The sequence below is a fragment of the Gymnodraco acuticeps genome, unplaced genomic scaffold (assembly GCF_902827175.1).
Source record: "Gymnodraco acuticeps unplaced genomic scaffold, fGymAcu1.1, whole genome shotgun sequence".
NCBI lineage: Eukaryota > Metazoa > Chordata > Actinopteri > Perciformes > Bathydraconidae > Gymnodraco > Gymnodraco acuticeps.
Genome location: NW_022989815.1, coordinates 1,416,613 through 1,429,896, shown reverse-complemented (window position 1 = coordinate 1,429,896; position 13,284 = coordinate 1,416,613). Strand labels below are relative to the sequence as shown.

General features: G+C 41.2%; 1 long non-coding RNA gene across 1 annotated transcript; it reads left to right on the top strand.

Moving 5' to 3' along the window:
* Nucleotides 1-6,593: 6,593 nt before the first annotated feature.
* On the top strand, nucleotides 6,594-7,309 carry LOC117555807. Its single transcript, XR_004570449.1, has 4 exons — nucleotides 6,594-6,699; nucleotides 6,936-6,968; nucleotides 7,056-7,085; nucleotides 7,186-7,309. It is a non-coding gene; the product is annotated as an uncharacterized LOC117555807 (long non-coding RNA).
* The last annotated feature ends 5,975 nt before the right edge of the window (nucleotides 7,310-13,284 follow it).

The window sequence follows — 13,284 nt, the reverse complement described above, 5'->3', positions numbered from 1 at the left end:
TCTCCTGCCGGGGGTCCTGCCAACCCTTTGTCCTGTCCCGTTGGAGGCCCCGCCGTCTACTCTCCTGCCAGGGGTCCTGCCAATCCTTTGTCCTGTCCCGTTGGAGGTCCCGCCGTCTACTCTCCTGCCGGGGGTCCTGCCAACCCTATGTCCTGTCCCGTTGGAGGTCCCGCCGTCTACTCTCCTGCCGGGGGTCCTGCCAACCCTTTGTCATGTCCCGTTGGAGGTCCCGCCGTCTACTCTCCTGCCGGGGGTCCTGCCAACCCCTTGTCCTGTTCCGTTGGAGAACCCGCCATCCTCTGTCTCGCCGGGGGTCCTGCCAATCCCATGTCATGGTCCTCTTGCGTGGGGGATCCTGCCGAGGCCTGTCCCACCAGCTCCGGTTCCTGTCCGGCCGACACCGGGTCCTGCCCGGCTCCCGGCGCTGGCCCCCTCTCTAGTCTCTTCTCGAGTTCCCCCTCTAGTCCCTTCCCTAGTCCCTCCTCAGGTCACTTCTCTAGTCCCTTCTCTAATCCCTACTCAATTCCTTTCTCAAGTCCTTTCTCAAGTCTCTCCTCTAGTCCCTTCTCTAGTCCCATCTCAAATCCCAACTCTAGTCCCATCTCAAGTCCCTTCTCTAGTCCCTTCTCTGGTCCCCTCTCTAGTCTCCTCTCGAGTTCCCCCTCTAGTCCCTTCCCTAGTCCCTCCTCAGGTCACTTCTCTAGTCCCTTCTCTAGTCCCTACTCAATTCCTTTCTCAAGTCCTTTCTCAAGTCTCTCCTCAAGTATCTCCTCTAGTCTCTCCTCTAGTCTCTCCTCTATTCCCTTCTCTAGTCCCATCTCTAGTCCCATCTCCCTCCTTTAGTCACTTCTCTAGTCCCATCTCAAATCCCAACTCTAGTCCCATCTGAAATCCCCTCTCGAGTCCCCTCTCGAGTCCCCTCTCGAGTTCCCTCTCCAGTCCCACCTCAAGTCCCAATTCAAGTCCCTACTGAAGTGCCGTTGGAGGTTCCGCTGGGGGTCCTGCCAACTCCATGTCCTGTCCCGTTGGAGGCCCCGCCGACTACTCTCCTGCCGGGGGTCCTGCCAACCCTTTGTCCTGTCCCGTTGGAGGCCCCACCGTCTACTCTCCTGCCAGGGGTCCTGCCAATCCTTTGTCCTGTCCCGTTGGAGGCCCCACCGTCTACTCTCCTGCCAGGGGTCCTGCCAATCCTTTGTCCTGTCCCATTGGAGGTCCCGCCGTCTACTCTCCTGCCGGGGGTCCTGCCAACTGTAGAGTTATATTTGTATTTATTCATGTTAGCAAACTATGGATAAGCTTAAAATGGGAATAATTTGGGTAAAACTGTGAGCTGGATTTGGGGCCTGTTGACATGTGTTTTTTGAGGACAAAGGAAGATGGGGGAAGGTGAGAGCATGTCTTGATTTGCATTCAGCTTAGATCTAGCTACAGTGGTTGGGGAAACCTAAGGTCGGAGGTGTTTGTGATATCTGGGGCTGCCAATCAAGGAGGTCCAAATGGGAGGATCTGATAACTCCTCCCATTGTCAAAGAGTATAAACACAGACACACACGCGGTGTTCAGTCTCTTTCCTCTGGCTGGCTCACGTGCAGGTAAATTCGGGATCCCAAAGATTAACTGTATTGAATTTGTACTGTATTGATTGTATTGTATTGTCATATTATCATTAAAGTAGATTATTGTTTACTTGGTAGCTCTGGATTCGTTCCTGTATTAACCAGCTTGATAGGGACGCGCGGAGATTTGAAAAGCGGACCAGATATCCCTTTAAATCTCTAACAATACTCAAATGTCCCCTCCTCGACTCCTCGACTCCTCGGTCCTCCGGTAGTGACCCGGAAATGAATTTCAGCGCGCCATTTTGAAGGACATCTAATTTCTCTAAATGCACACCGAGGATCGAGCGTCGAGGAGGCTCTCTGGAGGAGCTATAACCGAGGATACACTGATGGTTCCTCCACGGCTCCTCCGCGGATGCATTTCCGGGAACGGTGGAGGCGTGACGCACGGCCGGACTTATCTCAGCCAATGACAGCTCTGCATGCATCCCCTGGATATTATTTTAGAAACTGCTCTCATCGTAACGCGATGTTTACAGTGAGAACAGCTATGAGGTCCGTGCAGAAAGCAGAGCAGTGTGTATAATATATATCACTCAGTATAACAGGCCTACTCTCTTTATTTGCTTTAGTTTAGTAGATAAGTACAAACAAAGAGTCGATATTTTTCTAAGACCATGTAGTGCTTCACATAATAAAATACACAACGGCTGTAGCCTGATTATGCTTTAGGAGCTGTAGGTGTGTGTGGTACAGTGTGTAGGTGTGTGTGTGTGGTACAGTGTGTAGGTGTGTGTGTGGTACAGTGCATAGATGCAGCGGACAGACGGGTCTCAGTTGATTTGGTGTCCTCTGCTTACTTTTAATACTTGTAAATACAAGAGGGGGGGGGGGGGGATATATCCAGTCTCTGATTGTGTTACGTTATTATGAGAGTGCTCTCATACTTTAAATTGTATATAGTTATATAAATATATGTGTGTGTGTGTGTGTCCGCATCTGTAGCCTGTTATTGTCTCATAATACCGCACTGTCAATGAATCAAAGTAAATATATAAGTCGTCATGAACACATCTGTCCATCAGACAGAGTGCTGCTGTGCCTCCTGTCATCATTAATGGACGTCTCTATCTGCCTGCTGCTTCCCCTCCTCTCTCCTCGGTTCCCCTCCTCATTCCTCCGCTCGCATCTCTTGTGGGCGGGACTAAGTTTCGAGGATAGGAGTTGAGGAGGGGAGTCGAGGAGGGGAAATTTAAGAATTGAGAAGCCTCATGTGTTGCTCCAATGTTGGCTGCTTGTGAGCTGTATAGCGTGTGTGTTTTGGGGTCTGAAGTGATGGGGGATGTGCCCCAAGTTAATATGTATAGTTGTGGAATGATGAGTGCAGGTATCGCTTTGGGGTTCATCTTCTTATTACAGACACATGCATTTCCTAACATTCGGTCTATATGCTGTAAAATGTATTATCTCTTCGATTTACACACGGCATCTATTGCACGTCTGTCCGTCCTGGGAGAGGGATCCCTCCTCTGTTGCTCTCCCTGAGGTTTCTCCCATTTTTCCCCCTTAAACTGTGGTTTTTCTCTGGAAGTTTTTCCTTGTACGATGTGAGGGTCTAAGGATAGAGGGTGTCGTTTTTCTCATACTGATATTCTGAACAATCTGTGCCGTTGTATTTGCTGTAAAGTGTCTCTACTGTAGGCTATTTTTATTATATGTACAGCACTTTGGCTCGACCAAAAATCATTTATAAATGTGCTATATAAATAAAACTTGATTTGATTTGATTTCTGCTTGCTAATTTGCTTGTTGTTTGATAATGTAATTAAATTGGGGGAGGCGTGTGGTGCAGTGGGTTGTGCGTTGGTGTTCAGAACAGATGGTCACAGGTTCAAACCCCAATGCAGTCAGCATGTCGTTGTGTCCCTGAGACACTTCACCCCAAATTGCTCCTGTGGGGATTGTCCACAGTATTGAGTATGTAAGTCGCTTTGGATAAAAGAGTCTAACAAGTGACATGTAATTGCGGGAACCTTTAAATCTTCTTTGAAAATGCCATTAGTGCAATAAACATGAACTATTAAACTTGTATTTAGCTTTCTTATATATTTATAATTTTTTTTGCAATCAATATTTCTACAGTGAAAAGGAACTTTAAAAATCTCCTGAAAAAAAACATAAACAGTTAAAACAACTTTGACCTGCTGTAAGACCCACAGTTTTCACTTTTCATGTTTAACTTTAGGTATCTAACGTAGAATAATGTTTGGCAGTTGCACACATTTAACTATAGAATCAAACTAAATTATACATATGGCCACAAAATGACAAACTCCAACCAGCTTCATATTAACCTAAACCCAAAGTAGCAGTTCCCAACACCAGTAAGAGTTCTAGATGAACGCGTCGAGCAGCATTTTCCCTCCTTCGTGACAGTGCAAGTTTTATCCTGATATGGCTATTACATTTGAAAGAGTATACTCAATATACTCAAGACACAAATGCATCTTCTTGGATTTACGTGTGAAACAGGTCCAGTATTTATCCTCCTGGGACCCGAGGAAAAAAAGTGTCTTCCAATTTTCTTTTTTTTGTGATTTCCTACCTATTTAGGATTAAAAAAACATCTTGCAATTTAGACTTTTTTTATTTTATTTTATTTTAAAATGTTACAGTATGTCCACTGCAGAGGACGTCGGGACCATATTAGTTTGAAAAGACAGCCAAAATTAACAGATGGACTATGTAACGTATTATGGTTATAGAGTGATATTAATACAATAATACATTCACCTTTATTTAAAACATGAATAAGTAATTGATCTGAACATTGCTGTTTATTTGGTCAATACAAAATTAGCTTGTTTTTTGGTGAATCTTTCCAGATCTTCAAAGACTTTGTAGACAATGTAGTGGGAAAGTACCTCATTGACTCCAGTCAGCACGGGCTGTAGGGTCATCTTGACTAGTTTGATGGATGTGGTCTCCATTTGACCATGCTCATAGAAACAAAGCTGGCATTCCTGAGGCAATTCTCATTTTTCATGGCTCCACTTAAAATAAAAACAACAATAAGACATACGTGCTACTCTTGGCCCACAGGGGGCCATGTCTTTCCAGCTCGTCCCTATCTGTCTCTATGTATCTATCTGTGCGCTCATGGAGCATCCTGCATCTTTCCCCCCCTTCTTCTTGACCCTCTTCTATCCCAGCTGTGAAATTCTCATCTCTCTCATCATCTGAGAGCTCAACATCTTAATCTCCCTGAACTATCTGGTACAGAAAATGTCTGCTTCAGTTCCGTCTCCTGCAACAATATTGAGTCATAAAGTCCATGAAGATAGTCCTGACGTCCACTAGAATGGACATTTATAAAAGGGCTGTTATTTGAAAACTTGAATTATTTAATTGCTTTCAGAACTAATTATATAGTTCCTCACATGTTAATAAACAAGAATATATATGATTTTCATGGTAAAAATGACAATTATTCAACAATATTTGACTTCTCCTCCTGCTTCTATACAATTTTGTTTTTCGTATGCCAGCCATTTTGGATTAAAAGAAAGAGGAACTTCCCAGCATGCAATTTTAACCAATGACATATCACTGGAAAGACCAGGATGTCCTCTGTACAGCACATCAGGGATTGATAGAGTAGCTCAAAAGAGTAAAAGGAGATGCATGTTAACAAAATGTCCACTACAGTGGACATTTTCAATGGGCTGGGTCCCAGGATTATAGGAGATTTAAAGTGACCACAGAAGAATGGTAGAGTTGAACACCTTATCTCCAGTTATTGTTTTTTCATTCAACCCCCTCGAATTTGAGAATTATTGTGCAAGGCGTATCTCGTTCAGTTTTTTAAAAAACTGCATTGTTTTCTTAGGGTGAGGTTAGCAACATGTGATTCCAATGGGGGTGGATAGTTACTACCAAAGCTGTATTTAAGGAGACAGGAGAGCACTTCATGAACCAAACTGTTCCACTGAGAGGTCCTGCTGGTGAGTCTCTTTTGTTTTTGCTGAGAAATTTAACATGCAATAATGTATTTTCTGAACTTCATTTTTAAAATTACTTTTATTTATTTATTTTTCTAACTATTGATTTTATAATAATGTGATTTGTGTTGAATGTATGCTTACATTGTAAATGTATTTAGTGTACATGCTGATTTAGCATTCAAGTTCAAGTACTATCTACTTCAGCAAACGTTAAGCAGCAGAAACCCTTGAACTCAAAATATTCAGCTCTTTAAGGAAGTTATGAATTTGCTTGTTGTTTGATAATGTAATTAAATTGGGGTTAGAGTTAGGGGTTAACCAAGTATCAGTTCCCGGCAAAGAGTATACGTATGCCAACCAGTTTGTTCAGGAGATCATCCTGTTTCCACCGTAAACTAAGACTTTCGGTCTCCAAAGTCACTCTAGCAAGAAACTAAGGATGGACCTTCCATTTAAATAAACATACTTATAGTTTAACGCTTGTCAGAGCTTCAAACTTACCTGATGTTTTCCTTATTCCAACATGGATAGTTATTGAAAACTCCTTCACATGTGAGCTCAATGTCTCTAAAAGTCCCATTTAAACATATTTTATTGTTTACTCTTTATTTTGCATCCTTCATCCATTTAACTCGTTACCACTTTCCAACGATTTATATCACTTTAGCTGCTTTTACGTGTGTTTTCTACTTCTATTCAATGATTAATATCCTGTACAACCCTTTCATTTTCACATCTTTCATACATCAATAGTTGTATATACATTTGAGAATAATTCCTACTACTTTGCTACTTTTCTTCTTACACATTAGTCAGCAGTGAAGTGTTGTGTGCTTTTTAAAATCTATCATCTGTGGCTGACTTTTGTCAAGCAAGTGTTTTGACATTCCTGCATTTTCAGGTATGATTTGCAATGATTTTTGTTATAGCTTTCAACCTTTACACACATTTTCAGCATTAGTTAAAAGCTGTTTTCTAATTAACACGGAAATAAAGTAGAAAGTACTTCTCACGTTCTTAGTATTTCAAGCAACTCCATTTATTTTTGATAATGCTCATGTTGATTTGAGTTCCTAATTTCAAACTTCCCTTACAGTTTTAAAGGTCCCTGATCCTCTGCAACCATGATCAAATTGGTAATGTTTGATTTTGGATTATATTTCCTTTTATTCTATGTCGATTTACAAGTTCTGCATATGCAGTATGTCATAATAAACTTTACATTTTGTATTTTCTCTGATAGTTAAGTGTTGCCATTGTTGCCACATTGTTCTTGGCTAGGTTAATTATAAAAATGACATGATCATATTTGTATTTCACCCGAAATATACAAAGTCACAGTTTGTAACATTTTTCTCTTAACCTTTACCAGAAAGCCACCAGCGGCGTCCCGGTAAAGTAATAGGTAAATGTTTTAAACCATTCAGTGGCTCCCTTTGTTAAGAGACATTTCTGACACTCATAATTTTGTTTATTTTTTTATTCTATTTAGAACTTCCCTGCGACTATCCCACCCACATTCGTAAGCAAATCATACGTATTGACACTTATCAAATCCCAACATGTGCTATTTCAGAAATGTATTGTTGCTTACCTATCTCATTTTAAATGCCCATGTCCAGAATGCTGGACTGACTGGTTTGACAGAGATGACCCCACTGTAACTGGAGACTGGGAAACCTTCTCCGATCTTTACAACGACAACCCTGGAAAGATCTGCCCTGAACCACAGGGTATAGAGGCCACAACTCTCTCTGGAGTCAGTGTGATCAGAGCAAAGCAGGCGATTTTTAAGTAAGTGCTCAACAAGTAGGAATCATTTGAATGTTTGATGTGATGGTTAATACTGTGTTCTACTGAATGTGTTGCTTAAGTGTTGCTACTGCATGTGTTTGTGTACCTGTTGACACCAAATTATATTTTCACATACTATACATCAAGTAATCAATACCTCAGAAGGGTTCATGTACATGTAGGCTACGGTTTGTTAGCGGTTTGCTTAAACTACCCCTATAGCTATGTTGCCGGCTAGCAAACTCAGGCATTGCAAACAATAACGTGATATCAGAAAACTAGAAATGTATAACTCACCTGACACTGTGGTGTAAATGTCAACGATAGATGTGTAATAAGAACGTCAACAGCCTGATGGCAACCGAAAATCCCTCTCTCATCTCAGATAGAAGATATGATTGGAGACGACCAGCCAATCAGAATTGACCTTCTCGAGTTCTCCGATTGGTTGGTTTTGTGGCACATTTGTAACGCTGTGACAACTTGAGCGAGCGCAGGCAAAGCTGAGCGCGCACAGGCTGGAGAGGTCGAGCGAGCGCGGGAGAGAGAGCGCGTGCAGCGGTCTGCTTGCGCACGGAGCAGGAGTTTTATTTGAGAAAATATATATCTCTGTGCTTAAAAATGTTCAAGTGCGCGCTCAATCGCATTTTCTATGCTCAACATGTTTCATTGCGTGCTCAGGATAGAGGCACAAATATAACGCCACAATTATTCTGATCAAAATGTGTGTTCAATGGCATTAAAACCAAAAAAAACGCTGGAAGACCTGGAAAACAGGCTCAGGGCTCAGTAAAGGCTGGCTTGGCTTCAGGTATAATTCGTCTGTAAACACACTTTGGCAGCTATCCTAGTTAGCGTTAGTTTAGCTTGCTAAGCTAACGTTAGCTGATGTCGGTATGCTGGGCTGGTGTAATGCGTAGGCTACTATTAATCACTGGTGTGTGTAATGTCAATTTGCAGAAAATGAAAAGAAAGTCAACAGACTTTTTATTTTAAGAAGAAGATGAGTACTGGTACTTGCTTACCATGCTGCAAATGGATCTGGCCCTTCGTACATCCAGGACATGGTTAAACCGTACACCCCAGCGCGTGCACTACGCTCTGCATCAGCCAAACGACTCGCTGCGCCCTCGCTGCGAGGGGGACCCAAGTTCCCAACGGCGAAAACACGTGGGTTTGCTGTCCTGGCTCCAGGATGGTGGAATGAGCTCCCCATTGACATCAGGACGGCAGATAGCTTGCACATCTTCCGGCGCAAACTGAAAACTCATCTCTTTCGACTCCACTTCGAGCGATAGAACTATTAACGAAGCACTTTTATACTAATAAAGGACTGGCTTTTCTAAAGCCAGTTGAGTAGCACTTGAAATGTTTTTGCTCTATGAAACCTGATGTACTTTTATGATTCTGTTTTCTTCAAGTTGTATTTTGTTGGATGAACGCACTTATTGTAAGTCGCTTTGGATAAAAGCGTCAGCTAAATGCAATGTAATGTAATGTAATGAGTAAAGGAGAGACAGAGCTGGCAGGGGAGCAGCAGCATAGGGCTAGTGAGGAGATGGCTAGCCCATCTCCTCACTTGTCTGATACATGCTATAAAGTACATGTGGAACTCTGTTTTGTAAAAGTGAAACTAAAACCTAAGTACAGTTGTATTAATGTGATTGTGACCTTTTTAATCATTTAAGTCTTCTACACACTTTAGGTCTGCAGATCCTTCAAAATAAAACGAGAATCTATGCAGTTTTTCCTCTTCTGTGTTCTGAGGTTATGAGCCGACCATTAGTCAAGTTTGTTTTCATAATGTTCTGTATGCTAATTTAAAAAAGGGTAACCAGTTTGTTTATAAAGTATATACATTCCAAAACAAATGGAATACAAGCTATATGTATTACTCTCACCACAGTGGACTAATCTAAAAAAATAGAATGTCTCGTCACCTATTTTCTGTCTAATACTAAAAGGTGGTGTTTTGTATGATTTATAATGTTTTGAATTTGCTATAAAGGTCAATAATAGATGGTGTTTTTGTGTTCAATCACAGTATTTACCATTTTAAACCCCTTGTGTTTTTGGGTCCTGTTGAAATAAAATAGTCATGTTTTAAAACTTGATTTAATAAAGTCATGTCAATCATCTTTGATCCCAGTGTGACACAAACAGCTTTGTTCAGTCTAAAACAATTTATAACCTAGAGACATAATATAACTGAAGAACATGTTGTGTTGCTGTTGTGTATTTCTGCAGGTCTCCCTTGAAAAAGAGATCATTGATCTCAATGGGATTTTACCTGGATAAATAAAGGTTTTGCATTTGAATTGAATGTGTTGAGAATGCTGAACATGTTATGCCTTACAATAAAGGAACTTATTTAAATTAAGCTATATTTGTCTTTTTAAAAGGAAAGAACAACTAGCATAAAAAACAAAACAATAAATCACCAACACATGTATACATAACACAAAACAAGGTTCTTTTAAATGTTGTTTGAAGTAAAATGTTAACTATCCGTATTATATTCACTTCAGGTTAATAGTATCAGAAAATGTAAAATAAGAAACCAAAGTATATCAGTAGGTGATTCTCTTTGCTATTGTTTTCATCTAGTCTATACTTTTACAACAATTAAATGCTTGGTTTTGGTGGGCCACCCAAAGATTTTCAGTGGCCCCATTTGGCCACCCCTATGAACAATTTCTGGAGGCGCCACTGAGTTGTATGTCTTAAAGGGATAGTGGAAATTGAACCCCAAATAGTTTCGTTTTAAATTATATACAAGCATAATTACGTACCAAAACAATCACACCTGATTAAAAAAATATAATAATTGCCTTACGCATGTTAGAAGCACTTTATTGCAGCTTCCCCGAACTTTTTTAGAAACGAAATTATCGCTTCAGCCAAACCGGAAGTGACGAAAACTCAGGAAGACAAAACGATAACAAACAATGGCGTCTATGCATTGAACGTGGAAGGGCAAATATACCAGACAAAGAAGGATTGTACGAGGTATCCAGTGATGATAGCGAGTCAGAAACATCCTCTCGGCTTCCCTACGAAAATGTAGTTTTAGGTGTAGGCTGTACTCACAGTACTGTTAGTCTATCATGTCTATATGATGACTGTAGTGTACACATTCGAAACTGTGTACCGGATTATCAGATGACGAGGCCTCCGGTCGCCTAATCGACAGCCAATAAATGGCGTTGTACACAATGGTACAGGCTAATGATGCATTAAATCAGCTAGAAAACATAATAAAATACTCACTTCTTATGTATTCCACTTTCAATTTGAGCTAGAGACAGAGGAATCTCGAAACAATCGTCAGTAAAATGACGGGAGCACACGACTGCCGAAGTACTCGTCAGCTTCGGCTCCATGAAGTTTGCCCGTGTTATCTGAACAAATTTCACCAATTGACGACGAATGGCTGGGTATCTTGGAAACGCATGCGTCGAAACGCCATTCTCTGCATTTGCTGTCGCACTACAGCCATACAAAACACATCTATTCACCATAATAAAGGTCGGCTATTCACATGAAAATTCTATTGAATGTCCGCCATTGTTTGTGCCCGTCGTCCTTTGTTTTCGTCATCACCCGAAGATTCCCGACGATTACCGAAGTATTTCGTTTCATTGAGAGGGCATGGTCGGGAGCAGTAAAATTGAAAATAAAATGAAACTAGCCGCATGAAATTAAAAAAAATTGTTTATTATGCTTATTTTTAATAAAAATACGTAAGTTAAACCCAAAATTCGCGGATTTCCACTATCCCTTTAAGTGTAATTTGGCATGCTTTTATTTTGAAGGCGAGTTAACGCTGTTGACAGGAAGTTGTTGTTGTTATGGAAACAAGAAAAGTTTCACAGCGGGCGGAACTTGTCATAAAGTCCGCGATAATAACACCCACCCACCCATTTAGAGGGAAGATATGATTGGTCAATTGTACTGTCATTTGACATTACTCTCTCGTTCAGTTACTATAGCTGGGCCCTCTGAATTCATAGCTGGACCGCCTGGACGTCCAACAGCTCCTCTCTTCACAGTAACTCGCAGAGACGAGCTTCTTTCATTTAACCCTTCACATTCCAACAGAAACTGAATAGGCAGATTCGAAGGATTTATTTCTTTGGAAATGTTATTTTAAATACAATTAAATCAAGTTATTTTGGTAAAACTAATGAAAAATATAACTAAAAAAATATATAAAAAAATATATAATTTTTTTTAATGTTTTTAAATATTATTTTGTAGAATATCTTAGGCCCTCACAGAGGGCCTAGAGGGCCCTGACGGCTCACCACTGATCTCCCAATATTCCATGGCTGTAAAGGCCTATTTATAGACAGGATGCGTGAGCTAGAGCTGAACCAGTTGCCTGTAGGAAAAAGCAGAGAGGAGCAGAGAGGCTTTAAATAGCTGCAGGGCACCGGACCCAGGAGCCCTGAGTTACTGCAATCAAGGCTGGACACAGCACAGCCACACCCTCTCCAGATGAACCCACAAGGGCATCACAGCAGTGTTTTCGCAACCTGAATAAAACTCCTGGCCAGACTTATGTGGACTTCGTGAGGGAGAACAAATCCTTTTTGACAGGTGGTGTAGAGCTTGTAAAGCTGATGACCTTATACCTCAATGTGTGAACTTATGATGGAGACATTTCAAAACTGTGTACCAGAACATACTGTTGTTAATTTAAATTAACAAAAAATAACCTCCTATGGCCACTATGGCGGATGAGCTTGTGTTAACGCACAGTTGTGTTATGGCTCAGTGTAATTCTTCTCGTCGTGTTTCTTTACGGAAAGCTCGTAACAGGCCTGCCACACGTGCTCATTCTGTTTCTCTTCCAGGTCCCAAGACTAAGAGATTGTGTTTCTGTTGTCTTGACCCTGGTCATTTAGTTGCAGAGTGTGTAGCTTGGAAGCAGCAGGTGGCAGCTTCCAAGCAGTCTATAGTAAAACCAAAAGGCCAGCAACCAGTTACAATGCGACAGAGTGGTGATTTGCCATTAAGTTCTGTGTCTGTCTGTAATAGTGCTGTGGATGTGGGTGTTCCCGTCTCTGAAGCTGGGTGTGGACCGGCTCAGAGTGGTGTAGATGTGTGTTCAGTGAGTGTTTCAACCAGTTCTACAAACTGTGAAGAAGTCTCCTACGTCATGCCATCCGACCAAGTGTTTATTTCAACATTGCGTGACAAGAAATTGGCAGCCGAAGTCTCCTATGTGATGCCATCTGACCAAGTGTTTACTTCAACATTGCATGACAAGAAATTGGCGGCCGACGCATTCCCGTTGGTGAACTGTTAGCCCAACAGTGTGTGGAGGTGTGGCAGACCTTGCCACTGCTCCTGCAGTTTCACTGCCACTGGCCAATGGAGTTTCTCCATGTGTTGCTCCAATGTTGGCTGCTTGTGAGCTGTATAACGTGTGTGTTTTGGTGAATGCCTTGTGTGTTTTGGGGTCTGAAGTGATGGGGGATGTGCCCCAAGTTAATATGTATAGTTGTGGAATGGTGAGTGCAGGCATCGCTATGGGGTTCAAACAGGAGTTGGGGGGGGGTTGTTGTTACGTGCCATATGTGTGTGTGTTCTGCTTGCTAATTTGCTTGTTGTTTGATAATATAATTCAATTGAGGGAACTTTTAAATCTTCTTTGAAAATGACATTATTGCAATCATTTTGCTACAGAAGTCATTTAAACGTTAAACATGAACTATTAAACTTGTATTTAGCTTTCTTATATATATATTTTTTTTTGCTGATTATTTTTATAGCTTTCAACCTTTACACCCATTTTCCACATTAGATAAAAGCTGTTTTCTTGTTAAAACTGAAAAACAATAGAAAGTTCATCTCACATTCATATTACTGTATTTCAAGCAAACTTCCCTTACAGTTTTAAAGGTCCCTGATCATCTGCA